The sequence below is a fragment of the Crinia signifera genome, chromosome 7 (genome assembly GCF_055691185.1).
Source record: "Crinia signifera chromosome 7, ASM5569118v1, whole genome shotgun sequence".
NCBI classification, from domain to species: Eukaryota; Metazoa; Chordata; class Amphibia; order Anura; family Myobatrachidae; genus Crinia; species Crinia signifera.
This window is the reverse complement of record NC_139223.1, coordinates 127,674,654-127,702,299: the sequence shown is the minus strand read 5'-3', so window position 1 is coordinate 127,702,299 and position 27,646 is coordinate 127,674,654. Positions and strand designations below refer to the sequence as shown.

Genomic DNA, 27,646 nt, shown 5'->3' with positions numbered 1-27,646 from the left:
AACCCCCCGCAGCGAAGCCCCGGTGGTGGGGCTTTGCTGCATATGAAAATGCCGTAAAAACACAGAAAACCGGAGTTTTAGAGCATTTTTTGTTTGGCGCCCTATATGAGGTATGGCTATTCTCCATATTTTCAACTCAGTCTCAAATGTTCCTTCAGTGTATATCTAATGTCTACCCTATATTTGTTCACCTCTCTGTTTTCCTTGTGTCCTTTCTTCTTTCCCTTACCTATATATTTTGTCCTCATGTGCCATGGTCCTCTCACTTACTGCTACCCACTCAGGGCCTCCTGCTTCCCTCTAACCCCCTGCATTAATTACTCTGTGCTTTCATCACACAGCCTCTGCACCTCTCCCTCTCTCCATAGCTTGCTCAACCCCTGGTCCTCCCACTCCCTGTTTCCCTTTCATACTATGCATTACGCTCTCTCTGCTTACTTTACTGAGCCCCTGCACCTCGTGCAATCTCCATCCCTCCCTCACACCATGGACTTCCCACTCCCACATTACGCAGCCCATACACATCTCACTTACTCCATTCCTCTCACCCCACAGTTCTCACTCTCTACGTTTATCACTCAGCCCCTGCACCTCTCCCCTCCTCCATCCCTTTCTCGCCCCTTGGACCTCTAACACCCACTTTACTCATTCCCTGCACTTTTCACTCAACCCCTGCACCTCTCATCCTGATGGTTTTCACTCATCACACCTCTAACTCAGTCCTGCATCTCTCACCCCCACATTACTAACTCCCTACCTCTCTCTCCATCCTTCCCTTATCACATAGACCATTCACCCCCACATTACTCACTTCCTGCACCTTTTACTCTCTCGATCCGTCTCTCACCCCATGAACCTCACACCACCACACCTTCCTGCACCTCTCATCCTATCTTTCACTCTCCCAAAGAAGAAACTACAGATCCAACAGCAGGGCCCTATGGAGGACCCCAGAAAACACAGCCTATTTCCGAGACTTCATTAAATTTGTCCGCCTTTTATCACAGCCATTCTGCAGTGTTTTATCCTGGGGGACCCACCATTTTATTTTTTGAATTCCCATACTGAAGTGTCGGAATAACATACCTCCCCACTTTGACCACTTCATGGTTTAGTAGGAAAGAATTGAGGCCCTTTTTCAGATCTTAATGGACACATGCAGTGTTCTTCTGAGTCTTTAGTATGAAATATTACATATTTTAGGTAGCATATAAATAAACTGGTAGAAGAACAAACCACCATATTTTTATTGACTAGGCATCCAGTGTCCCAGGCTTCCTGTTTTTGACATTTATTTCAATTCAGTTGTTATATTTATGTTTCTTTTGGCAGTCGACATTAGACAAAACAAACATGGTATTTTTTAATGGACCTGCAGTAATAATGCAATTTACAGGAGAACAGATGATCAGTAAAATAATATGTACAATGCCCATCCCCTTGTGCAATCTGCAGAAGTGCACTGACACACAACAAACCTTTTAGTCTATTAAATACAGTATATATCATGCACAATGTGCAAAGCCAAGAACTACTCCCAACCAGTGTCAGACTGGAACAGAAACGGGCAAGGGAATGCATTGGTAGGGGCCCATGTTTGGGTTTGGGACCAGTCTCCAGAGAGAGCGTGGCCATTCACCACATTGATGTGGCTAACCAATACAGAGTAAGGACGGGATTTAATGCCTCTCAAGTTCGGCGGCTGTGCAAGATGCTGGTTGAACTCAGATGTTTTTAAAGAGCAAATCACTAACAAGGCAAAACCATGCCTTGTAAGTCTACGTTTGGCCAGCATCCTGCATGGCTGCCGAACTCAGGCAGCATTGCATGCTTCCCTAAATATCCATAGTACATACTGCTAGTGTATGCATGATAATGTACCAGATTAATAACAGTAATGTCCTGCAGAAACCCTTAAGCTGGCCATACCGATATGTCCTTTTTTCACCCAATTCCGACAGTCCGGGCTGAGAAATCGGGTAAAAAGTGGACAAATCGCAGGTGTTTGACATCTGATGCACGGACAGCCTCCAAGCAGCAGGGAATAATGTAACATATGTATAATGTATCGGATAATTGAACTAGGAGTGGGGTTCCCATGTACCCCAGTGGGCCAGTCCAACCCTGCTCCCAACCCATTCCCAAAATAAAAATACTTCAGTACTTGGCTGCTTCAGATCATTATTATTTTAACTGGAAAATTAGAGCAGTTAAATAAATTAAAACTGCATGCAGTGTTTTTAGATCTGAAGCAGTTCTGTTTGACAATTAAACACTGTTCTACATTGCATACTAAGGGCGAATTCAAGTGTTTTTCTTGTGTTGCTAAGTAATCATTTCCTAACGGAGCTATTCAATTGTTACTCTGACTGGGTATGAGTGGCACAGGCGCCCATCATTTCTGCTCTCACCTTCCTATGGGGTCGAGCAGAGATGTAGAGTAAGTCTGGCTTTTGGGTGCCAAACAGCATTTTTCACGTTACATCCAGTACCTTAAGTGGATTTATCCACTTTACCTGGCTAAACCCAATGCATTTGGCAAGGACATGCCTGATAGATACACAAAAAGCTATTGAATAGCTCCATCAGACAATCATTACTTAGCAGCATGCAATAAAACAATTGAATTGGCCCCTATTTGCCTTTTTGACATAATTTCTAAAATGTCAGTGGGACACCGGATTTAGACACGTTTGACATATTCTGTTAATATTGTGTACAAAGTTAATTGTGCTTAATTAGTATGCACTGACAGAATATGTCCATAATTTATTGGGAACCTCTTTGTTATAGCAGTTTAGCATAACAATAAATGTGTGGGTATTAATTGTACTCCCTGAGTTCATTGAGTAGCATCTATTTGAAATGCAAACTTACCCATCCATGTAATAGTTTCCTAGACATTATAATTGTTGTTCCTATTTATTGTCATTAAATGTATGTTTGTAAAATTAAGCCTGAAATACTAACTAAACAAAACATAACATAACATAGATTATACAATAAAATGGACCATAAGCCACGTCAAGAATAAGCGGACCCTCTAGGAAGCAATTACTTACAAGTTCCAAAAGATGTCTTATGGCAGCTCAGTGCCACAGAGTTTTGTATCGATTAGTGTGCGTGTCATATATATATATATATATATATATATATATATATATATATATATATATATGTGTCTACCTGTCTGATAGTCTAGTAGACACAGAATTGTTTTTAAATGTGTGTGATATTTGTTGTGTGTCTTTAGTTTGGTATATCTCTAATGTATATCTGTATACTGGAGACATGAATTGTTACATACAGATCGGCCTCTATTCTACTAGCATCACATTCTATAAAGGCTAGTATGGTGCGCTATTAAATATGGCCGTGCGTTCCATATGCCGCTATGAAACGCACTAGCTTATAGATGTGGTTTTCAGTAATCAGCTGATGGTTTGATAGCTAAAGTCGAGGCAGTAATGGCTGTGCGTTCCGGGGATACAGTGGAACGCACACGTCAGCTTCCGGCCGTGAGCCAGCTATGCGCATTGCATAGGAGAGAGATACAGGAGGCGTCTACTTCTGGTTTCTGCGTTCCAAAGGAATGGAACGCACGCCGGAGCTCATGCATACAACTCACAGGAGAGCACTCTCTCTATAGACCATAAGTGGCTAAGTAAGTTTTGTTATTTATTGTTTATTCGGCCTTTGACTTAACATATATGTAGCATTGTATTGATGGCTTATTCCATGGTTTATTGAATCAATTAGCGATCTGTATGGGCACTTCCTGCCTCTGGGGTATTTAAGATGTGTAATTGATCATTGTGAGAGATCTTCTGGGGCTGTGACCCATCCATACCTTGGTCTTGACAAAGAGCTCGGCATGGCTCGAAACGTTGACACTACTATGATTGCTTTGGTGATGTATTAAACTTTTTATCTGCATCAGTTATGGAAGTCTGTTGAGTGCTCTCTAATGGACACTATATATTTGGCTGTACCCCTGGGAACTCAGCTTGAGATTGGCACCCCAGCCGTTGGAAATGTGGATTGAGTATGCTGGTTCTATGCAGCTATATATATATATATATATATATATATATATATATATATATATATATATATATATATATATATATATATATAGGGAACTTTGCCCTTAACCAAGATGGCCACCGCGATTCAGACACTCCCACCCACATAGGGTTTTAAACCGAACTGAGACAGACTGTGAGAACAAACTCCCTGAAGAAGACCTAACAAAGGTCGACACGCGTTGGAGCACCAGAAGCGCCACACATCGCCCAGAAGTCTCCTCCCCACCGGGAGTCGAGCGCGCGTTACTCCACTGTCACTCTGCTCCCGGCGAACGCCTCACAGCGGGACCCGGAAGTCAGAGCACACAGTGTGGAAGCGATGCAGGACTACAACTGGTGTACCTGCACAGCTGTGCAGGCACCAGCAGAGATAGAAGATACACCGCGACAAAGGACGGATGAGACAGAGGGAACGCCAGGGTATCAGGTAAGTGTGCAGTGCACCACCGGGAGTGCTAGGGACGCCAGCCCCTGGTGACACTCCATCACTTACCTTGACCCCACTGTGACTGTATCCACTCTAACCCACCTCCTGCCGGACAAGTGTCATTGACTATTACTCTGGACTTATCTATCAATTAACCGGATTACCCCCCAGTGCAAACAGACCACAGACACCTTGTAGGTGCAGTGGTGTTTTGCTCACCCCATACCACCTTTCCCTGCCTATTCCCCCCCCCCACCCTGATAGGCAGCACCCCTCACCCCCCCATTCCCTTACCCCACCAGTTGTTTGAAAAACATAAAACTAGAAATTCTTGTCAATAAATTTGTTTTTACTTTTTCACCATCACTTTGTTCTATTGCATTTTTAGTGCCACACCTCAGTTCTGACACTAGAATAGTGAGGGTTTATAAAACAACACTTGCCTATATTATCCACATCACGTACAACCATATCAGCTGTATTCCATAGCGCAGGTCCTCCAAACCTGTTTTTTTGCATATATATATGTTCCCCGAAACATGTCGGAATAAAGTCTTTTGCAAACTTCACTGCTATCTGAGTCTGGAGAGTGTCGCCACTATACTTTACTTTTATATATATATATAGCTGGATAGCGAGCTGGCACTACGGCGAATGGAAATAGTACCTGGGTGCCTTTGCGGAATAAAGCACGTATTTAGGTGATGCTGACCGCTAAGGGAAAAATCACCTGCATGGCACTCCAGGGTTTGTAAAGAAACTTCAATGTTTAATAGTGCTACAGTTTCAGGGGACAACCCCTTCATCAGGCAGACAGCATAACGCAGTTTTCCCTTAGGGGTCAGCATCACCTAAATACGAATTGATTATTTGCTGACCGCTCGCACACAGCAATGTGGGTAGAGGATGTGGGGCGGTGGACTGTGGTCGCTGGGCGTTACCATGGAAATTTGCCCTTGATGCAGGGTTGGGTAGCTGACATCTGCGGATGTCAGCTGCCCACCCACTTCCTGTACAGGGACGGCAGATCTAAGACACCAGAGAGGTGTCTTAGATTTGTGAGCACTGTAAAAAACATTTGATGGCTGGCGACCATTGAATGATTTCGCCCCTGCATGCATGGCTGTGAATGGATGTTTATGTTAAACATCCATACGCATGCGTGCGGGGAAATCGGCATGCGAGGTGGGGGGGTTGGCGTTTAGAGGACTCGCAAAGCTTCAAATTTTGCAGAATCACCCCCCATTGTGTGGAGAGGTAGTAGTATGCTTCCCTATGCATTTCATTCTTCTCTGCTTCTTATAGGACTTCTTCAGGGATAACGTATTTTTGTTAAAACATTTAATAAATTATATTACACTATCAGAGTCCTTCTCTTCTGTGAGCATTTTGGTTTTAAGGTGGTGTTTTGGAGCACCCAGAGATTTTTAAAAGACAACTGACATCCATCTGAGAATTGATAGATTTTCACAAAGGGTATGTTTTTATTGCTCATATTTTTTGGTGTTGTGGAATTGTGGCACAATGAGTGGAGTGTCTCCTCACGATGGTGTTTTAAAAGCTCTAGAAATTAATTATTTGGCACTTATTTGCACTGTATGCAAACACTAGTCACTTTTAGTTGAACGTTATGATGTACCACTTTTTTCCTGCCTGTGTTACTGTATATCCTGCCCTCTGTGTTTTGGAGAGTGAAGGAGGAGAGGGGAAAAAAAGGGTCTCAAAAGACACTGCTACGTGTTCGACTTATTCATTTCACTTTCTCAAGACAGATCCATCTTGAGAAAGTTTCCAGGCATTAGAAGGAAACGAAACGCGTTGACGTCATCACACACTGTTGGACTTCGTACCCAATCTACTCTGCTGCTAGCTGTTGAGCGCCGAGACTGCAATCGCTCCCGGTTTCTTCAGCCCACGTGTCTCTGGCTATTAGAGACGCCATCTACTCAGCCGCCTCCTTTGAGCCGTCATGCTGCCACCCGACGAACGCTGATTCCTGCAGTGGCTCCCGGCTAACCTGCCCCTGGTCCATGGAGACGCCATCGCTATAGGTGCCCTCCTGCTGTTAGCGACAGTGCGCACAAGGATTATTATCATTAGTCTCCAGCTGAAGAGACACTTGACTACCGCCTCTGCCATAAGGGACACGGTACGGACCAGCGGCACTTGCCGCCTCCAGTCAGGTGAGATATAAATTGGCACCACTCATTCTACAGACAGCTTAGTGACATCCAGGAGCGATTGCTTACCAATTACTAACTAACCGGAGTTCCAACAGCTCAGTCCTAAGGTATATTTAGTCATTTCCAGGACTAAATATTCTTCATAAATGTATAATTTTTTAATTATTTTTCTTAATTGTATTTCAATGTGATATTGTTATTTTAGCTGCAACTTTTTATAAATCACTATCTATCTAAGCAGTGTGTCCATTATCATTCATTTTGTAGACAGTGGTATTCGGAGAGTAGTCACCTCACAGCGCAACATGCCCGACCTTTTGGTTTTTTTTTTCTGTATATTTTTTGGGTATTGGCATACTCACTGGGACATGTGCAGCAGTAGGTGTCTAAATTAGATTTATCTACACATTGATGAATCAATAATTTTATAAGAACAAGCGCCGGGTCCTTTGTTGTTTGGAGAAAGGTTTCTTTATAACCAATCTCCACTCCACAAATTCTACCCTTATATACATACAGTACCTACTTCCTAGTCACCAGCCAGCTTTTCAATCATCTGTCACATAAATGACCCAAAACTTATATACCTTAGAATCCTCTTTCGGATCCCAGACTGACAGGCAAAAAACACTCCGACCTTGTCTTTAAAAAGGAGCTCTTTACAGGTTCTCTGATTTGATTAGCCACATATATTCATCTGTGGCACACCTTTAAGTGTCTGCTCCCCAGTCTAATGTGGGACATGGAGTACATGCAGTCTTACCCACCCTTGTCTCACCTGGTGGCCACTGCACCTCCTAGAATTTCTGAGTAGACAATAAACAGATAAGACACAATTGTTTTGCATCTTGTACAAAACTATAACAGACATGTATATTCATTTAATATCAGATTTACCAACATTGGCTATTTTATATATGATTGTAGCATGTTATGGCTATTGGATACATTTAAGGGAAATTTACTAAGATCGGATGGGTACGAATGCACTCATTCGTACCCATTCGATCGCAGTCACATCTGGAAAACAATGATTGGCAAATTACAATCTGCTTAATTCATACGAATTGCTGTTTTAAGAACTCGAACTTCATAGGAATGGGGTTATACGAATAAATACACCAACAAACGAACTCGGACATAATTCACCATACACATTAATGGTATCAGCTAATTTCCTATTGATTTGAAGTTCACATCTAGGGAGTATAGTAAGGCAGCAAGTCATAGACCTGCACTTCAGTGGTGAGTTATTGGTTTCAAAAAGTGTCTTCATCCTCATTTACCTCATTTCAGTGTTAGCTGATGTATGCCAATATTTTTGTGGTTCCTTAATGTTGTGTATTTTTAAACATATGAACATAAGTTGTTCCCTTGTGTTTGTCACCAGGCTTGGTACTGGTTTCGCAATCCTGGCTGTGTTACCACTTGTATCAGTACTAGATAATTTATGACATTTGTAGTTCAGATATCAAATCAAAGTACAATGTGTAGACCAGTGGTGTCAACCTAATGGACCTACAGCTGTTGTGGTACTACACTTTCCAGCATGCTCTACCACAGTTTTTGCAATCCATTATATAAAATCTGTGTCAGAGCATTCTGGGATGTGTAGTTCCACAACAACTGAGTTTGACACCACTGATGTAGCTCTTACCATGGTTTGATTCCATAGGGCCAGAACTATGGGGGTAATTTCGTTCACTCTTTCTGACAAAATCTAATTCTCTCTGCACATTTTACATCTGCCCCTCTGCAGTGCACATGGTTTTGTCCATCTAAGAAAGAATTTGTCAGAAAAAATGACCCCAAATAACCCCCTATGTGTTTAAATGGAGAGTGATAAATAAGCAACCAATCACCTCTGAAAGGTCATGTCTCAGACTGGTTATGTTAAATGTTTATTTTTATTTTTTTACTGAATGTCTGCCTTTTTATCTTTCCACATTTTAACACTTTTGCTGCTTCGAACATCTTGCCCATACAACCTAAATCGGCAATACTGTAGGTATGTTTTGTGTATGTGTTTAATACCTGTTTGAATGAAGACCACACTTTTATGAAAGTAACAGACTTTACTTATTATACCTTTAGTACCATATCCATCATGTAAAATACATATTCTAAAACTCAATTTATTAGAAAACACAAAGCCATAAGATGTGCAAATGGCTATTTTTTGGCCCCTTTGCCCTGTACTGGAGCACTGGTTTGCTGCTGCTCTTCTATTGGCCTTGTCTACCTGCAAGGGGAAGAGTGCACAGGGGTACTAAATGTTGGGGATCTGCTTGAGGATTGGGACCCAGCAGAGGTGCGGCCTTGTACTATGTGAGTCAATGTAGTGTTCAGCTCCCCAGTGGCACTTTTGTGACTCTACATCAATCTTATGGATGCTGTCTGGTTGTTCACCAATGACTCCATTAATGTCAGGAACAGATTTTAAATTGTATGGAATTATTACTGGTTTCCAGGTTGTGGTTATCAATGTTCCGCACATGTGTAACTACATAGTACATAGTAGGTAAGGTTAAAAAAAGACTTGCGTCCATCAAGTTCAACCTAGGTTTTAATAGCTTATACCTTGCTGTATAGTATGTTGTTAAAGACAGTTCATGATTACTATATGTACTCATGGATGTTATTATTCTTTCTGCTGACACCACCTCCCCAGGAAGATCGTTCCAAAGTTTGATTGCTCTGACTGAAAAGAAGTTTTTTCTTCTAATGGAACAAAATCTTTTTTCTTCTAATCTAAACTCGTGCCCTCATGTCCTAGATTCCCTTCTATCAGTAAAAAGGGTGTTTGACAGTTCCTTATATTGTCCCCTGATATATTTGTACATGTTGAGCATGTCCCCCCTTAAACGTCTCTTCTCTAGTGTAAATAGTCTCAAATTTCTCAATCTCTCCTCGTAGCTTAAATTCTCCATTCCCCTAATTAGTTTTGTTGCTCTTCTTTGTATTTTTTCTAATTCTGTGATGTCCTTTCTATAGTGAATTGGACTCCACATTCAAGGTGAGGTCTAACCAATGCTTTGTACAGTGGGATAATTATAGTATTATATAATAATAACTAGTTGGTTTGTTGCCCGGTAAATCCTGTAGAAATGGTATGCCAAAGTTTGGGTGTTAGCAGTCTGCACATTCTTCACCGCCTGTGCTGCTGCCTGTTGTGTCAGAAAATTGATGAGTCATTCTGCCCCAAGAACCTGATCAGTGGGCTCGGGACTGAATTGCGGTGCTTGGGCAGGCTGGGGAGGAGGTGTTGATGGAGGTGTAGGCACTATAGGTTTATAATAATAAACGTCTCCTCCTCTTGTCCGGCTCAAGCGGCTCACCTGCTGACATTACAGTAGTTCCTCTAAATAAGTTATAATTTATTTAGTGTACAAAACATACATTGGGGGGTATGCAATCTGCTGCCGCTATTTCCGACATGGGAAATAGCGGCGGCTCCCTATTCAATGCTGTCATTAATGACAGCATTGATGCAGGATCATGGCAGAGTGGGCCTGACTTCAAAAGCTGTCGGGCCCATTCTGCCGATAACGGCCGTGGATTGTCATTATCCGGGCCGTAGATCGACAATCCGCGGCTGTTTTTGCGCCCATCGGCAGGCGGGACATTGAATCCCGTCTGTCGTTATGCGGTCCATCTGACCGCAAACGGGCCTGGATCATGTTTGTCGGCGGGTATCGACAGCCGTGATCCCACATTGCATACCCCCCCTTAAGGTCCAAATAGAGTCTAGTTTAGTTTATAAATTAATGCTCAGGTGAAAATATGTTTTTTAAAAATATATGTGTGGACTGTTTTGTTGTTTTATTGTTGATTTAGGCAACCAACCAATATACTCTGTTTATTTTTTCATATATGTTGCCAATTCAAATCTCAAGCAATTTTAAATTAGAGAACCATTTTTATTTTTAAAAGCCACATAAATGCCATTAAAATGTTCAAAGTAATGTTTTTAAAATGTTTTTTTTCATATATATATATTTTTGACATTCTATATTCAACAACAAGATGCCCATATTCTGAAGGTCAAGCTGAATGGACGAGTATCTCTCAACCTCATAGATGCTTCTTCAAGCAGCAAGTATTCCAAATAAGGTGTACTTATTTATAAAGGGTATTGAGCGTTTAATATTTTGTAAATCATATTTTTACAATGGTCATGTAGAAACAAATACAAAACAAATATTTTCTTTCATTTTAGTTTGGATGGCCCTTTACAAATGGATTTTTTTCCAATTTCATTTTAAGGATTAACCCCTTCAGTGGTTGTTTTTTTTTAGGGTGCGCTCCCCACTCTCTAAAAAAACCCACCACTGTAACTCTCTGCCCCCGGCAACCCGGCTGTGTGCGGCGTGACATTACAAGGTCACTCTGCACACAGCCGGGGTAAGGAGGCAGGGCTGGGCAGCAGCTGCTGAAGCTGAGCGCTGATCTCAGCGGTGCTGCCCGGCAGAGGGAGCACAGGCAGTGGCACTCCCGATAATCTTTGGGTTTGACAGTCTGCGCACTGGAGCATAACTGGAAATTTCTCAGAAGTGCCACTGAAGAGGTTAATCCATGTGTGTTTACTTTGCAAATTTTCGTATGCTTTTCCATGGTTTCAATTTTACATAAAAATGTATTTAAATAAAAAAGAAAAATCAAGCCATACTGACCTTGATTAGTTACGTTTTTTGTGTGAAAAAAAACAGAACTCCGTAAGTCTAAAATAATGTTAAAACATGTTTATGCATGTGTAATATGTTGTGTTGTGTATTTGTATTGTAGGGCGACCTTGCTGTTGTGGAGATGGTGCTTCTGGCAGGTGTGGTGATTCCAGGAGCAACTCAGGTGGAAAATCCTGCAATGTAGAGAGCGTCTCTGGTGGCATGCACTGTTGTGAAGGGCCTAAAAATGTATAGACACAATAAGCAAAACAAAACCCAAAAATATTTGTTTATGCAGAATTGTAGACATTTACCTGCCCCGTGAACATTATCTGGATCAGTCTCTGCAGAGGGGTGCTTTCGGTGGGATTTGGGCCTGTTCAGAAACCGGTGCATTATGCAATGACTGTTGGATTCACATACATATGTCTGCATTTTAAAGGTTGATAAATGTTTATTGTGGCCACTTTGTTAACAGTGGTTTTTCCATGAATACATGTATAATGTTTAGCACAAGTGATTATTGCATAGACATTAGTTATAAACCAAAACAATATTTCTGTACTTGAAATAATGTATGCACGATTTAAATGACTAATTTTCACTTTGGAGGATAATTGGAAAAATATAAATGCGTTTATAGCACCAAAAACCAAAAGGACACAAGTAACAAAACAGCTACATATGAAATGCACTGTGCCAAACAATTGGATTTGGAAACAAATTTTGGTACTTGTTTCCTAGCACGGCGCCCATATGGTCCCATCGCATACCTTAACTTAAGGTATGCGATGGGACCCAATGGACCCGAATTTCTGGCTTTTTTTGAGGTTTCCCGACAAATGTAAAATCGGGTTCATCGCATGCCATTACAATGGCATGCGATGCGACCGACCCAATTTAACATTGTAAGCATTGTATGTAATGTTAAATTCCTATGTAAAATCAGGTCCATTGTATGCCATTATAATGGCATACAATGCGATCAATGCGATGGACCAGATTTTACATAGGAACCAATGGTAAATGCCCCCCCCCCACCAATACCCAATTTTTGATTGTATAACCACCCTGATGGGTAATTTCTATGTCAAATGCCCCCCCCCCCCCATTGTTAACGCCACCCCACGATGAACGCCAACCCGAAGCATGGCGAGCGCAGCGAGCCCGCGAGGGACGGCGGTATGCGTCCTCCGACCTTTTCATACCCCCACTATCCACGTTGGCGTGAAGTTGATTTTCTATATTGTGGCGAGTGCAGCGAGCCCCACGAGGGGACGCGTAATACGTCTGAAGTAATGCGCGTCCCCTCGCGGGGCCCGCTGCGCTCGCCACGCTTCGGGCTCGGTGGCTCGCTGTACTCCCCACACTATATAAGTTCAACTCCACGGCGACGCGGATAGTGGGGGTATGAAAAGGTCGGAGGAAGCGTACCGCCGCCCCTCGCGGGCATGCTGCGCCCGCCATGCTTCGGGTTCACGATGATCCTGGCATGGCGTTGACAATGGGGGGGCATACAATGAAAAATGGGGTCTGGGGGGCATTTAACATTGGGGCCAAATGTAAAATCGAGTCTCAGGGACCATTTAACATTGGTTCAAAAGTAAAAAATCGGGTCAGTCAGGTCAATCGCATCGCATGCAATTTGGTTGCATGCGATGCGATTGACCCGATTTTTGCAACCCGATTGCATACAATTAAAATTGGTGGCGCCGTGCAAGGAAACAAGTACCCCAATTTTTTTTTCTTTAAAAATCATAAATGAAAAACCGTTACATTAATGTATAGCATCAAAACATTACATGTACATTTGTGTTCGTACAGTACTCACCAGGCCAGGGGGCATCGAAGTCCATGACACAAGCCGGCCTCAGGGGGGTTGAGTACTTTTCTCTTTCAATGGTCCTGGTGACACAGCTTCACATTGGGATGTAGGAGGGTCCGCAGGAGCCAGGCACCTATCCTAAAGCTTTTGGAGGGTAGGCTCCTCCCCTACTGCATCCCAGATTCCTCAGTTCGTGTTAGGTGCCCACTGGAGTGGGTGCTATTCTAAAGGGCTGCCGGAGCAGCCGAAGGAGTAGAGCTAGTTAGGGTTTTTATTATTTTATTAACTTTTACACTAGCTAGGTAGGCACAGTGTGAGGATTCTCATTAGTGAATCTTCACACTGCTAGCGCAGCAGGAGCTGACAGAAGCGCGTCCTGTCAGCTCACTGTGCACATGGGAGACGCTGTCTGGCCTCCCTGTGCAGCGCTTACAGCTTCTTTTAAGAAGCTGCCTGGGCTCCGGAGCGCTCTGAAACCGGCTTCACGCTAGGTGGGGATCATGGGGGACAGGCGCTCCGTGATGGCGGCGGCCATTTTATGCGGAGCTTACACACTGAGCTCCTGATACGAGAGGACAGCAGTGTTGTTACAGGCATGTTCCGAGTGGTCCCCAGCTGAGGGGGAAATACTGGAACAAGGAGATCCTACAATGGGAGCGGCTGTCTGGGGGTAGTTGGCGCCAAAAGTCACAGACCCCGCAGCAGCAGGGACTTGATCCCTTCCCTCACTCTGTTTTGGCGCCATTCAGAACGCTTGCAGCGGAGCTGAGCTGGCTTACAGATCCTGACAGAGTGATTGGATTTCCTGGGCATCGCTCTCCCCATTCTGAAGACTACAGAAAGCTAAGTGAACTGAGTATATTGGTTCTGTATATAATGTTTGTACATTTAATGCTGGGACTGTGTTAATTGAGAACATCAGGTCTGAGCAACAGCCTGTGGTCTTGGGGGAGGGAGCCTCAAATGCATTGAGCGCTTGCAGTGGTTGTACACTGAGAATTGTCCCTGAGGGGGGCTTATGTATTTATATGCGCTGCTGTGAAACCCATGGGGAGTGAACTCCAGAGGGTAGTACATCGGAACTTGCATGGGCCAAGCCCTAGGCAGGTCTGAAAATGCTTTGGTGCATTACTGGACAGGCAGAGTGATGGCTGGTAATTTCCCTAGACCATTGCCATTCTCTCAGCAGTCCCCTAGCTCTGTGCCTCGGACCCAGACAGATCCTGATTTATTACTGGTCATGCAGGATACTGCTATGGGAATCAGCAGGTTTAAATTACTTGTTGCACAAGTTTTATGGTTATTCTGTGGGGACACCTAAAAGGTCTTATTCAGAGCCATTATTAGCTGCTGATGAGGTAGGAGACTACACAGAACCAAACCAGGGTGATATTTCTGAAGAGTCCTCAGCCTCAGGGGTAGAGGATTTTATTAATGCTGTTAAACAGGCATTAAATTTGTCTGTGAAGGATAAACTCCTGCAAAGGTTGTTTTTTATGAGACAGCGTAAAGATTCTGATATCTCCCTGCAAAGGGGCCTAAAAAACCCCTGATAAAAGGCTTCAGATACTTAAAAGATCTCTAAGCCTGTACCCCATGCCTGAGGCGCATGCTGACCTCTGGAAAAAAGGTCCCAGTGGTAGATGCTTCTGTGACACGTGTATCAAGACCTCAGGTGGAGCCACTGTGCTACCAGTACAAGGGGTAGCAGCGTTTAAGGACCCCGCAGACTAAAAGCTGGAGGGTAACCTCAAAGCATTATTTTAAGGGGTGGGATACACCCTACGCCCTCTGATGATTTCAGCCTGGGTCTCTAAGGCCATGATCGTGTGGGCCAGAAATTTGTGCACTATTTTACACGTTGACCCTTGTGTGTTTTTGCTTGCAGAGAAGCTTAAAAACGGCTGCAGAGCATGTATTGAAGTCTGAGAGGAAGCTCTCAAAATGGCTGCCAGAGTTTCCACAGTGTCTGTAAATGACAGGAGAGTCCTCTGGCTTAAGGCTTGGGAGGCAGATAATGTGTCTAAGAAAGCCTTAGAGACAATAGCTTTTAAAGGAAAGCTGTTATTTGCTTCTGAACTGGAAGAGGTTATTAAGCAGGCCACAGGTGGCAAAAGTAGTTTCCTGCCAGTCCCTGCAGCCAAGCAGACATCAAGGTTTCTGCTTTCAGGCCAGCCTTGCGGCCCTCCCTTAGAGGAGGTGCGTCTTTCTGAGGGCAGCCCTTCAGGGGAAAGGTCCTAAAGTCTAAATTTGGTTCCTTTCAAAAATAAGAAACCAAAACACAAAGAAGAGGACAAACCATCTGCATGACTGCCAAGGGTTTTGCCCGGCGGTGGTCTAGATGGGGGGACATCTGACACTGTTCAAAGACGCATGGGCATTGTTAGACCGGGATTCTTGGGTGTTAGAAATTACAACCCAGGGTTACAGAATTCCCTTCAAGGGTCTTCTTCCAAGAAGATTCATTCCCACGCCAATACCAAAAGGGGCTCGGCTCCGTACAGCTCCCTTGGGAGCGGCTCATTCTTTTTTAGAGAAGGGTGTGGTGATCCCGGTCCCCAGAGCGGAATGGAAAAAAGGCTTTTATTCCACTGTGTCGGGTGTCCAAACCAGACGGGTCTTTCAGACCGATTCTCAATTTAAAGTCGTTAATTATCCATTTGTGGGTAGACCATTTCAAAATGGAGTCTCTATGGTCAGTGCTGTGAAGCCTGGACCAGGGAGAATTTTTGGCGTTCATGGATGTCCAGGACGCGTACCTTCATGTTCCTGTTCATCCAGGACATCAGGCCCTATTGAGATAGGAGACCATACACTTGCAATTCCAGGCGTTGCACTTCAGCCTGGCCTCAGCGCCAAGGGTATTCACCAAGATAATGTCTGTAATGGCGGCTGTGCTTCGACTGAGGGGAAACACCGTGATCCCATATTTGGACGACCTGCTGTTCAGAGCGGAGTCAGCAGACATGTTGAAGAGTCACTTGGCAAAAGCCATTGGGTTTTTGGCAGGCTCACGGCTTGTTTTTAAACTTACAAAAGTCTCAGTTGGTGCCGTCACAGAGACTCCAATTCTTGGGGGTCATTCGGGTTACCCATCTACATCGGGTATTTTTACTGGAGGCAAAGGCCAGGGATCTGGTTGCCTTAGTCCAGGAGATTCTCAGCTCTCGGAGCACATCAGTATGGAGGTGCCTCAAGCTGCTGGGAAGATGGTGGCGTCTTTCGAGACGCGGCAGTTTGCCAGGTTCCACTCTCGGGTGTTCCAGTGAGAATATTTTGAAGGCTTGGTCAGGAATCACACAGACCATGAAATCTGAACAGATAGTGCTGTCTTCGGAAACTCGAGCCTCCCTGAAATAGTGGACAGACGTGGACTCCCTTCAGTGGGGTTGGTCACTGCAGTCCTGGAGCTGGCTGGTAGTCACTACCGACGCCAGTCTCAGGGGCTGGGGGGGCAGTAGTCTTGGACCTGCGTCTGCAGAGTTTGTGGACTCCATAGGAATCTGCCTTACCGATCAGTATCTTGAAACTGAGAGCTGTGTGGAAAGTGTTTTCTCTAGCGGGAGACAGGTTGCAGAGGCTCCCTTTAAGGATTCAGACTGACAACGCCACAGCTGTGGCTTATCTGAACCACCAGGGAGGCACACGCAGCAAGCTGGCTATGTGGGAGGTGTCCCGAATCTTCTTGTGGGCGGAACAGAATGTTCCAGCATTATCAGCAATATTTATACCAGGAATGGAGAATATAGAGGCCGACTTCCTGAGCAGGAAGGAGCTGATGGAAGGGAAATGGAGCCTGAACCCACAAGTATTCCACCAGATTACATGGAGGTGGGGAACCTTGGAGGGGGACCTGATGGCATCCAGATTCATCCATCAGGTACCCAGGTTTTATGCCAGGATGAGGGATCCACTGGCAGAAGCGGTGGATGCCATGTCTATCCCCTGGGAGGGGAATTCTCTTTATGTTTTTCCACCAGTTCCAATGCTGGCAAGAGTGTTGAAAAAGATACAGGCCCTGACAATTCCAGTAATTTTAGTGGCCCCAGATTGGCCAAGGAGGTCCTAGTACTCGAGGCTTCAGAAATTCTCTGTGGACTCATGGCGTCTACCTCTGAGGTCAGACCGTCTAAGACAAGGACCGTTTAACTATCTGGATTCAGCTTGATTAATTTTGATGGCCTGACAGTTGAAACCGCCATTTTGAGGAATATAGGATTCTCAGAGGTGGTGGTTAACACGATGATTAAAGCCAGAGAGTCTTCTGAAAATTATTATAGGGTCTGGAAGACCTATATTCGATGGTGTGAAAGATAGAAATCACACACATCCCGATTTAAAGTGGCTAAAATTGTTGGAGTTTTTTACAGAATGGACTTTCCTCTGGGTTAAGCCTTCAGTAACTCAAAGTACATATCTCGGCCTTGTCAATTTCTTTCCGAAGAAGGGTTGCATTAATACTGGAAGTCAGACCTTCCTGCAGGGGGTTTTCTCTATTGAACCCTCCCTACAAGCAACCAGTAGCGCCAGGGGAATTATCTCTGGTTCTGGAGTACCTTAAAAAGGCGCCTTTTGAGCCGTTAAGGTTGGCTGACCTTAGTTTCCTTACAGGGAAGCTGGTATTTTGTTGGCGGTGGCGTCAGAGAAAAAAAAAAAAAAGAGTATTGGAGTTGGGAGCTTTGTTCTACAAGTCTCCCTCCCTTATATGTCATGATGATAGGGCTGTCTTTCGGACAGTACCCCAAGATTTTTAACAAAAGTAGTCTCTGCTTTTCATCTAAATCAGGAGATGGTTCTGCCTGTGTTTCAACCCCCAGAGGGTTCTAGGAAAAGGGACAAATTGAGGAATTTGGATGTTGTGCGCGTCTTGCGCGTTTAGGTGGACAGAGTTAAGAGTGTCAGAAAGACTGATACTTTACTGGTTTTGTATGACATACACAAAATTGGTTGGGCTGCTTCTAAGCAGACCATTGCTAGGTGGTTGCGCTCTGTTATTGCGTTTGCATATGCTAAAGTTGGTAGGCCTGTACCGGCCAGGATTAATGCGCATACCACCAGGTCGGTTACCACCTCTTGGGCGGTTCGACTTGGGGCAACAGCTGAGCAGGTTTGCAGGGCTGCCATTTGGTCATCTGTTCATACTTTTGCCAAATTCAATAGGTTCCATGAGTTCGCGTCGGTGGACGCATCATTCGGGCGAGCAGTGATGAGAACTGCAGACCTGAGCGTACCCACCCAAAAGGACCGGCTCTGGAACGTCCCAATGTGAAGCTGTGTCACCAGGACCATTGAAAGAGAAAAAGGGATTTTTGTAAGAACTTACCGTTCGAATCCCTTTCTCTGATATGGTCCTGGTGACACAGCGATCCCTCCCTTACGCTCAGTAAGTATGCCAGTGTTCATGATGTTTCATGTTATAATTGGTTGAAAAGTTAAATTTAAAATTGTGCATATGATATGTGCAGGTGTTGTACTGAGTTAATGTATTCCAGTGGCTTTGAAAGATTGAACTGAGGAATCTGGGATGCAGTAGGGGAGGAGCCTACCCTCCAAAAGCTTTAGGATAGGTGCCTGGCTCCTGCGGACCCTCCTACATCCCAATGTGAAGCTGTGTCACCAGGACCATATCAGAGAAAGGGATTCGAACGGTAAGTTCTTACAAAAATCCCTTTTTTTGGGATCCTCATATTCAAAGAAGGTGCCTATATATGGGGGACCACCTCCAGTCTCCTGCGCAGATTTGGAATCCCGCTCCATTTTGGACTTGACCAAACACTTAGGAGGTTATTCTGGTTGATGCGTACATTTCCGAAATCTTTCGGAGCGGTCCGCACGCCACGCTGTGCGGACATCGTACGAAGAAACGCCCACCGGTCCTCCGCATTCGGACGGACTCACACTTTAAGAAGAGGGCGTGTTTACGGACGACATCCAAACCTTGCGTGTGCGGTGGACACACACATATTCTGCACGGACTTACAGCATCTGCACGGTCTTACAGCGTCAGAACGGACGGGAACCTGGCCGTACGCACCGATGCGGTGTATTAACGCAAAACATACTACTATCATCGGAACTCATACATCACACACATGACACACTTATGCAATTAGGCTACCTCATTAAGGCCCTTATTCTGATCGGTGCGGATATTCCCGAATTCTTTCGGTGCGGCCCGCACGCATCGCTGTGCGGCAGCGTGCGGCCATCGTCCGTAGAAACGCCCACGTGTCCTCCGCATTCGGACGGACTCACTCTGTAAGAACAGGGCGTGTATACGGACGACATATAAACCATGCGTGTGCGGGGGAAACACTCCGATTCTGCACGGTCTGACCGCGTATGCACGGCCTTCCCGCGTCAGAACGGACGCGAACCGGCCACTACGCACAGATGCGGTGTACTTCCGCATACAACAAGACTACTGTTATCAGAGTTCCCACATAGATCACATGACACACTTATGCAATTAGCAAACCACTTTGAGAACAGATTGTTGCTCCTGGTCATCTGTTATTTAGCTAATTGATCCTTAAACACTTACAAGCACTATACATTAACCCTAACATTCCCTATGGGGATAAAAATGTTATCTACCCTTTTGCTGTGTACATATCTAAACATCCACATGTTTGTGTGTTAAAAGCTTTTTATACTTTTAATGTTAAAGACTAAAATAACACACAGACAACTTCTTAAACAAGTGCAAACTTTTATTCAAAAATTCAAATTATTAAATTCCCCAAAAAAACAAAAGGACCCCTATCACTGGTCCAGCAGCAGGACACAGAGGTCCTCCACATGGGCCGTCATCCGCCTCAGGTCCTCTCTCAACCTCATGAGAGCCCCTCTCACTCCCTGGGGTGGCTCCTGGTAATCTGTGTGCATGAAAAAAGGGGGTACAACATTAATTATGCTACTCACGTACACCTTGTACAGTCAATCCTAAGTACCTACACCACAGGTCTTCAACCTGTGGTCCTCCAGATGTTGTGGAACTACATGTCCCAGCATGCCCTGAGGTTTTTTGGCATGCTCTTATAGGAACAAATGTGGCAATGCATGTTGGAACATGTAGTTTCACAACATCTGGAGGGCCAAAGGTTGAAGACCCATGACCTACACCATGCGAAATCATACATACCAAAAAAACCTTATCCACTCTTGTATGTTATGTCATCAAATATATGATCATGATGCTGCCACCACACCCACACACTTGTGTGACATATACATTTCACAATCTATATATCAAAAACACAACCACACTTGAGGATCACTCACACTTGTCCTGGCCAAAGACTCCTCACTCAACTCAAAACATACACCCACTACAACATGCCACATTGACCCATACATATATACCTGCATGTTACTGCTTAATAGCTAAACTGCATGAGAGCTAGATAGATAGATAGATAGAATAGATAGAATAGATACCACAGGAAAATGCTCGGCTACTTCCTCTGCCCATTACTTCATGATTCCTTGTCACATTTGACACATAGGTGAAAGGGCAGAACTAATCCGCTTCCATCCAACTAACAATTTCTAAGCTCAATCCATCATACATATTCCCTTACAAAAATACATGACAACAACACGGGCACACTGGCTAGAGGGGGGCCCATGCAAACTGCCCACATGGGACTCCAGTATAAATCAGGCCTGCCCATATTCCATTGAAGTGTTTTTGTTGCTTCTATACAAAGAGCATCCATAAATTAACACTCATCACCTACATGAGCATCCAGATTGCACGTTAGCAGCATGGGCCTATAAGACCAAAGTGTGTCTGTTGTTTTCCATTTTTTGGGACTACTCTTTACTATATTATAGGAAAATTGAATCAGCTGTGCGACATAACAACCTGTACCTAACTCACTAATGAAGCATTATGTCTACTTACCCCTGGCAGGCAGCTCGACCAGGTCGTCCTCCTCCACATTGGGAGGTGGTGGAACATCCTCCAGGGGTAGGGGCACCTCCTCCTCCTCCACTTCCACCTCCTGCCCGACCTCCTGTGCCTCCTCTGTATCCTCCTCTGTCACATAGCTCTGGTCCTGTGACTCCTCGTCAATGGCCCCCGCTTGTCTGGGCTCCTCAATGGCCATCTCCTCATTGGCCACCTCCTCTGTGGCCTCCTCATTGGCCACCTCCTCTGTGGCCTCCGCACTGGCCACCTCCTGGGCCTCCTGACGGGCCTGTCTTGCTCTCTCCCGTGCTGTGGGTTAAACATACAAAATGGGTGAGTGTCATTTCACATTGAAATAACTCTAACAAGTACATCTCATAACCACAATATATATGTGTTATATATCACACATATAGTATATGGCTTTTCTATGTCATAAACTCCCAATTGACCTCATGTAATATTAATATTAAATAATGTTAAAATGCAAACACTCAATGGGCTAGATGCACTAGCCTTCAAAAGTGATACAATGTAGAGTGATAAACACGCAGCCAATCACATCCTTCCTGTCATGTCACAGACTGTAGTTGTAAAAGGCCAGGTAGGAGCTGATTGGCTGCCTGTTTGTTCATCTCCATTTTAAAAATTGTGAAGCAGACCAAATCCTGGCCTCTGTCAATTATATGTATTTGCACAAAATACTTACAGCGTTGCAGACGCCGCCTCAGAGCCTGCAGACGCTCCGGCTCCCGCCTCCGCAGGTCGGACCATCGCCTCTCCAGTTGGGCGATGGTCCTCCGTACATGAGTGCGGGCGAATATGCGGCGCCTATCCCGATTGGTGATAAAGGGGCCTGCCTGCCCCAGTCTCCTCTCCATCACTGCCACCAGCGACATCAGCTCCGCAGTGGAGAAGGGCTGTGCTCGCTGGTAGGCAGCCATTTTAGCAATGGCACAAATCATACAATCATGTGCTGTCATTGGTTGGTCAGAGTGATATTTGGTATTAACTTTATTGTTCATTTGTACACTAACAGCGTGTATGCGCCCGAACAGACGGCTAACCCATTGCATCGCACCCCCATCCTAAACACACAGTCTAAACTAAGATGTAAACACATTATATATAATCTATAACATTCACCAAACATGGGTATAAGCACCAGGTGAAATAGTCTGCATCACTAGACACTAACACCTAACTCAACAAGGTAGTAAACAGCTATTTTATAATGAAAGCTATGCAACAGAAACATAGCAAATAGTGGCAGACCTTTTCCAAAAATTAGCCCATGCTGCCATGTGTACACTTACCTTCTACTGGCCCCTACTACAGAGGTGGAATGAAAAGTAGCTAGCATCCAGCCTGAATTTGGAGTGCTTTCACATGTGATTTGGATGCTAGCACTGATTACTTGTGGCTAAGTGGTGGACTGGATTGACATATGGAATGGGTAGTGTCAGTTGTACTACATAGCAAACAAGTGCACAGTACAGAAGTACATTCAAATATACATTGCATGTATGACCTCAGTTGTATTTGGTCATTGGTGTTGGAATCTGCATTTTGCAAATAAATCTGACTTACTGAGTTTGCCAGGTTTTTGGAAATATTTCTCTACACCAAGGGGCGGGACGTATGCGCCGCACGGTTGACGCTGGCGTACGGGACGCGGCCGTATGGAACGCAGGTTGCAGCTGATTAACGCCAATTACAGAAATAGTATTTAAAGTTGACCTAGAAAGGCAAACAGTTGTTGCTAACATGCCAGGCTCAGGCTCAGAGGAAGACCAGGTGGTGCAGAATCTCTTGGCACGCATGGAGGCCAACACCACATATGTACCCCTCAACCCAGAGGACCGAGCTGGCCCATCAACATCAGGCCAATCAGCAGCTGGGCCATCCTCAGCAGAATCATTGGGAACCCAGCAGGTGGCTTCCCAACAGAGTAGCCAGCCCAGCACTTCAGGTACAGCAACCGGTGCCCGTGGCCGTGGCAGTGCCCGTGCCCGCAGTGGGGCAACACGGGAACCAACAACACGAAACATGGCATTTGAACCGCGGGAGCTTGACATCCTGGTGACCCGGGCACGTGATTTAATTGAGTGTCCTGCGGTGAAGTTGACACACACAAGGAGATGGAAGATCTGGGAGGAGATAACGGCGGAGATTAATGCAGTGGCTCCACAAGTTCGTCAGACGGAGCACGTTAAGAAGAGGCAAGTACATGTGTGTAAAATTGGAGTAGGGCAAGTCCAGTAATGTTTACATTCAATATTAGATGGAGTTGGCCAATGGGTGTTCACGTTGCTTGGACGCACAGACATGTAGGCCATGACATTGAATTGATAGTTATTGGAGGGTGACTGTTTTTGTATCTTCTAAGGATTGGTTTGAAAAAAGAATATAAGTACGTTTGGTGTCAGTAGGCACATGTTGTATTATGTTTCAGATTGCAATGGGTGCTACAGCAAACATGAGGAGTTACATGTATTAATATGTACACTTTGATTGCAGGTGGCACGACTTCAAAGGCAACCTCAAGAAGAAATTGACCGAGCGGTGGCAACACAGCCAGACCTCTGGGGCTGGCCCCATGCCTGGCAAGCTGGAGCTCACCCCCCTGGAAGAGATGGCCCAGTGCTGTATAGCAGTGGAGGAGGTCCGGGGGGTGAGCACTATAGACAGCGAGTCCCCAGCGGAAGTGATGGCTTCTACTCTTGAAGGTAATTATTTGCCAGGCCATAAGTAGATGTTTTAAATGTTGCATGGAATGTGTGGTAATTTGAATTGTCTTGTTCAACAGCATCGCCACCGCTTGGTCAAGATTCTCTTGAGGAGGTTGTGGAGTCTGTGCCACCTGGCCCCAGTAGCAGGCCCGTGCAGCAGCTGCCAAGATTGTCTGCGGCTGAATTGTCCATGTGGGGCCGTGTGCTGGATAGTATTGTGCAGCAGGGAGAGTCGGCATTCGAGCGGGTGCGTAGGGCCGAGGAGGTGCTGCAGGGTTTGACCACCAGCCAGCAGAGTATTGCTGAGAGCCTGCAGGCTATGAGTGCCAGCCAGCAAGCTATGGCTGGCAGCCACCAAGCTATTGCTGGTAGCCTGCAGGTGCTGGCTGATCAAGCCCTGCGGCAAAACGACCTCCTCCTCCGCCATAATGAACTTATGGTGGAGCTAGTTAACAGCAATAGGGCCCTAATGTCACCCGCTTCGGGTGCATTACCAACCTCATCACTCCCTGCTGCCAGAGGGGGAAGAAGATCCACCCCCTCACCAGCACGTGCTCCACATGAGCCACCATCTGACTCTGGCCGTGGACGAGGCAGAAGAGCTGCTGCACGTGGCAAGGAGCCTGCCAGGGGCAAACGTGCTCGCAAATGAACTTGTGTCCCCATTAATCTCCTCCGTTATGTCTTCCCAAATCTTCCATTGAGCTGTGTGTGTCAGCATCCTGTGTCCAAATCCGTGCCCAGGGTCACCACTTTTGCCCGCGGTTCAAATGTCATGTTTGGTTCCTCTGTTGCCCTGTTTCAGTGTGCTGTACTTGAAGTGTTGGTGCTGTACTTTTGTTGTGAAGCCACCTAATGTGTTCCCAATGATTCTGCTGTGGCTATTTATTATTTATTATGTAATTTTTGTCCTGGTATGGTACCATTTGTTTTGTTATGTATTTTCAATTATTGGCAAAGTTTGTTTAATAAATGTTATTTTGGCCCCACAAATGTCTGTATTAATTTAGACATGCAGAAGTGGCATGTGTATTAGTATTAATATTATTAAGTTGTGTGCATTATTTGCAGTGTTAAAGTGTGTGACAAGTGCAGCATGTAATGTTCCCTTTAAGCTGCAATGCTTCCAATTGTAGCAGTGAGAAGCGTGTAATTAACAAGTCATGGGTAAAGTATGTGATTGTATTGGGTTCAGGTGACATTGGTTGAGGTGCGTCCGTCCTGATTAGGCGTTCCGATTGCCTAGCGCATGACCGAGTGGTGTCCGCAAAGCAAAAGTAACCTTTTGGACACCGCACATTTCTTCCCTTTTTGTTCGCGTGCATTCGGCGTGCTGTCCGAATGCACGCCTACCAATATATGTGTACTCCCCCGTGTCCGCCCATGTTTCCGCCCAGTTTAGCCCACTTTGAAACTACGCCCCTGTGTCTTTCCGCATGACGCCCATAACACACCCCTATTGCCCGAATGTATGCGGTGCACAGTTCTGTACGGGATTAGTGAGAACAAGTACGGAGACCATGCGTGGCACATGCGCGTCGCGTTCTCCACGCATGCGCAGACGGCTAAAAAACGCCATCCGAAAGAATGCGGAAAAGTCCGCACCGATCAGAATAAGGCCCTAAATAGGGATTGATTTTAATGGGCATCTATTATTTCTCAAATAGATAATTAAACACTTTACTGCCACTTTAGATTAACCCTTACATCATGCAAAGGTCAAAACATTCTTTCTTTTCCCTTTGTTATATATGCAAATTACATCACTAATGATCACAAATTATTTGTCAAATCCAAACACACACACACACACATACCCATCAACACACTATGTACATCTTTACATTACCCTTCACTTTCAACCACTTGTATGCTATGAACCCATCTATATACTGTATATACCTTTTGCACCTTACATAAATAAACATCACTATTTATACCTATACTGTAAAATAATACAATAACACACAGACCACTTCTAACTTTCAACAAAACATTTATTTATTTAAATACAAAATAAAAAAATAAAAATAAAGCAGCAGGTCACATAGGTCATGCACATCCGCAGCCAGGATCAGCAGGTGATGGCGCAGCCTTAGGAGGGCCCCTCTCACACCCTCGCCTTCTTCCCTCTGGTCATCTGTGGGCATGTTAAAGGGGGTTCAACATTAATTATGCTATTCAGGTAGACATTGTACAGTCAATCCTAAGTACCTACAGCATGATAAATCATACATACAAACAATTACATAGGCATTAGTGTTTCAAATGAAAAAAAAAAACCTATGATGGTGCCACACACACACACACACACACACACACACACACACACACACACACACACACACACACAGTGGCTTACACTACAGAATATGTGACTGATAAAATTGCCAATGTATGTATAAAATTCCCAACAACACTTGAGCCTCACTCACACTTCTCCTGCCTTAACACTCACCAATGTACTAGAAAGCTACATTCACTAGAACTTGTCACATTTTGCCATACATATATAAACCTGCTGCTCAATGCTAAACTGTAAGAGAGATAGATAGATAGAACATTAAAAGACTAGGCTAGTCCCTCTACCCAGGGACGGATTGGGGACTAAAAGTGGCCCTGGAATATTTCTGAAAGTGGCCTCATGTGGGCGGCAACAAATCAATAATGGGTGGAGCCAACATAACAGTAGGCGGGATTACCACATCACTATACTTAGATACATTGGGGGGTATTCAATGCTGTGGGCGAGTGGTGACAGCGAGCAGAGCTTCCTGCTCGCTGTCACCACTCACCCTGTCAGTATTCAACGCAGCCAACCTCATACGCCAATTCCCCCTCACTCCATTTTTTGAGTGAGGGGGAATTGGCGTATGCGGCTCCTGAACCAGCGAGACTCGCGGCTAAATACAGCGAGTTTCCTGCATTAGTCGCGGGTCTCGCTGTTTTGGGGAATTCTCACCTTCCTGTGACGGCGAGGATTTCCCCAGAACGTTGAATAGAGCGAGCGGCCGGCGCGGGGGTTAAACAGCGAGGATCACTGGTTTTCTGCAATCCTCGCTGTTTAACCCCCTCGCCGGCCGCATTGAATACCTGCCATTGTTGACAGGTAAAACTAAAGTCTAAAAAGTGTCTGAATATCAGATTCATCAATATTAACTTGTGTCTGTTGGTGAGACTTTAAAATGTGAATGGACCCATGGTTGTCTGGCACTAACCTGACTTTACACAATCTCAACGTCAGGCTGTTGATACTGGACATTGCCTTTCTCTGGAAAGAGCCAAAAAACACTACAGTATATACACAAACCAGGATCACATCACCGTAATGCCCAGTACACAATACAACACACCGTTATGCCCAACACACATTATAGCACACACTGTTATGCCCAATACACATTACAGCACATGCCGTTATGCCCAGTACACATTACAACACGCGCCGTTATGCCCAGTACACATTACAGCACACGCCGTTATGCCCAGTACACATTACAGCACGCGCCGTTATGCCCAGTACACATTACAGCACACGCCGTTATGCCCAGTACACATTACAGCACACACCGTTATGCCCAGTACACATTACAGCACACGCCGTTATGCCCAGTACACGTTACAGCACACGCCGTTATGCCCAGTACACATTACAGCACACGCCGTTATGCCCAGTACACATTACAGCACACGCCGTTATGCCCAGTACACATTACAGCACACACCGTAATGCCCAGTACACATTACAGCACACACCGTAATGCCCAGTACACATTACAGCACACACCGTTATGCCCAGTACACATTACAGC

General features: G+C 45.0%; 1 long non-coding RNA gene across 1 annotated transcript in view; it reads left to right on the top strand.

Annotated features, from left to right (window-relative positions):
* Positions 1-11,961, top strand: part of LOC146020551 (uncharacterized) — a 117,392-nt gene extending 105,431 nt beyond the window's left edge. Inside the window, exon 3 of the long non-coding RNA XR_014450809.1 lies at positions 11,484-11,961. This is a non-coding gene — a long non-coding RNA (uncharacterized LOC146020551). The remainder of the gene's footprint in view (positions 1-11,483) is intronic.
* The last annotated feature ends 15,685 nt before the right edge of the window (positions 11,962-27,646 follow it).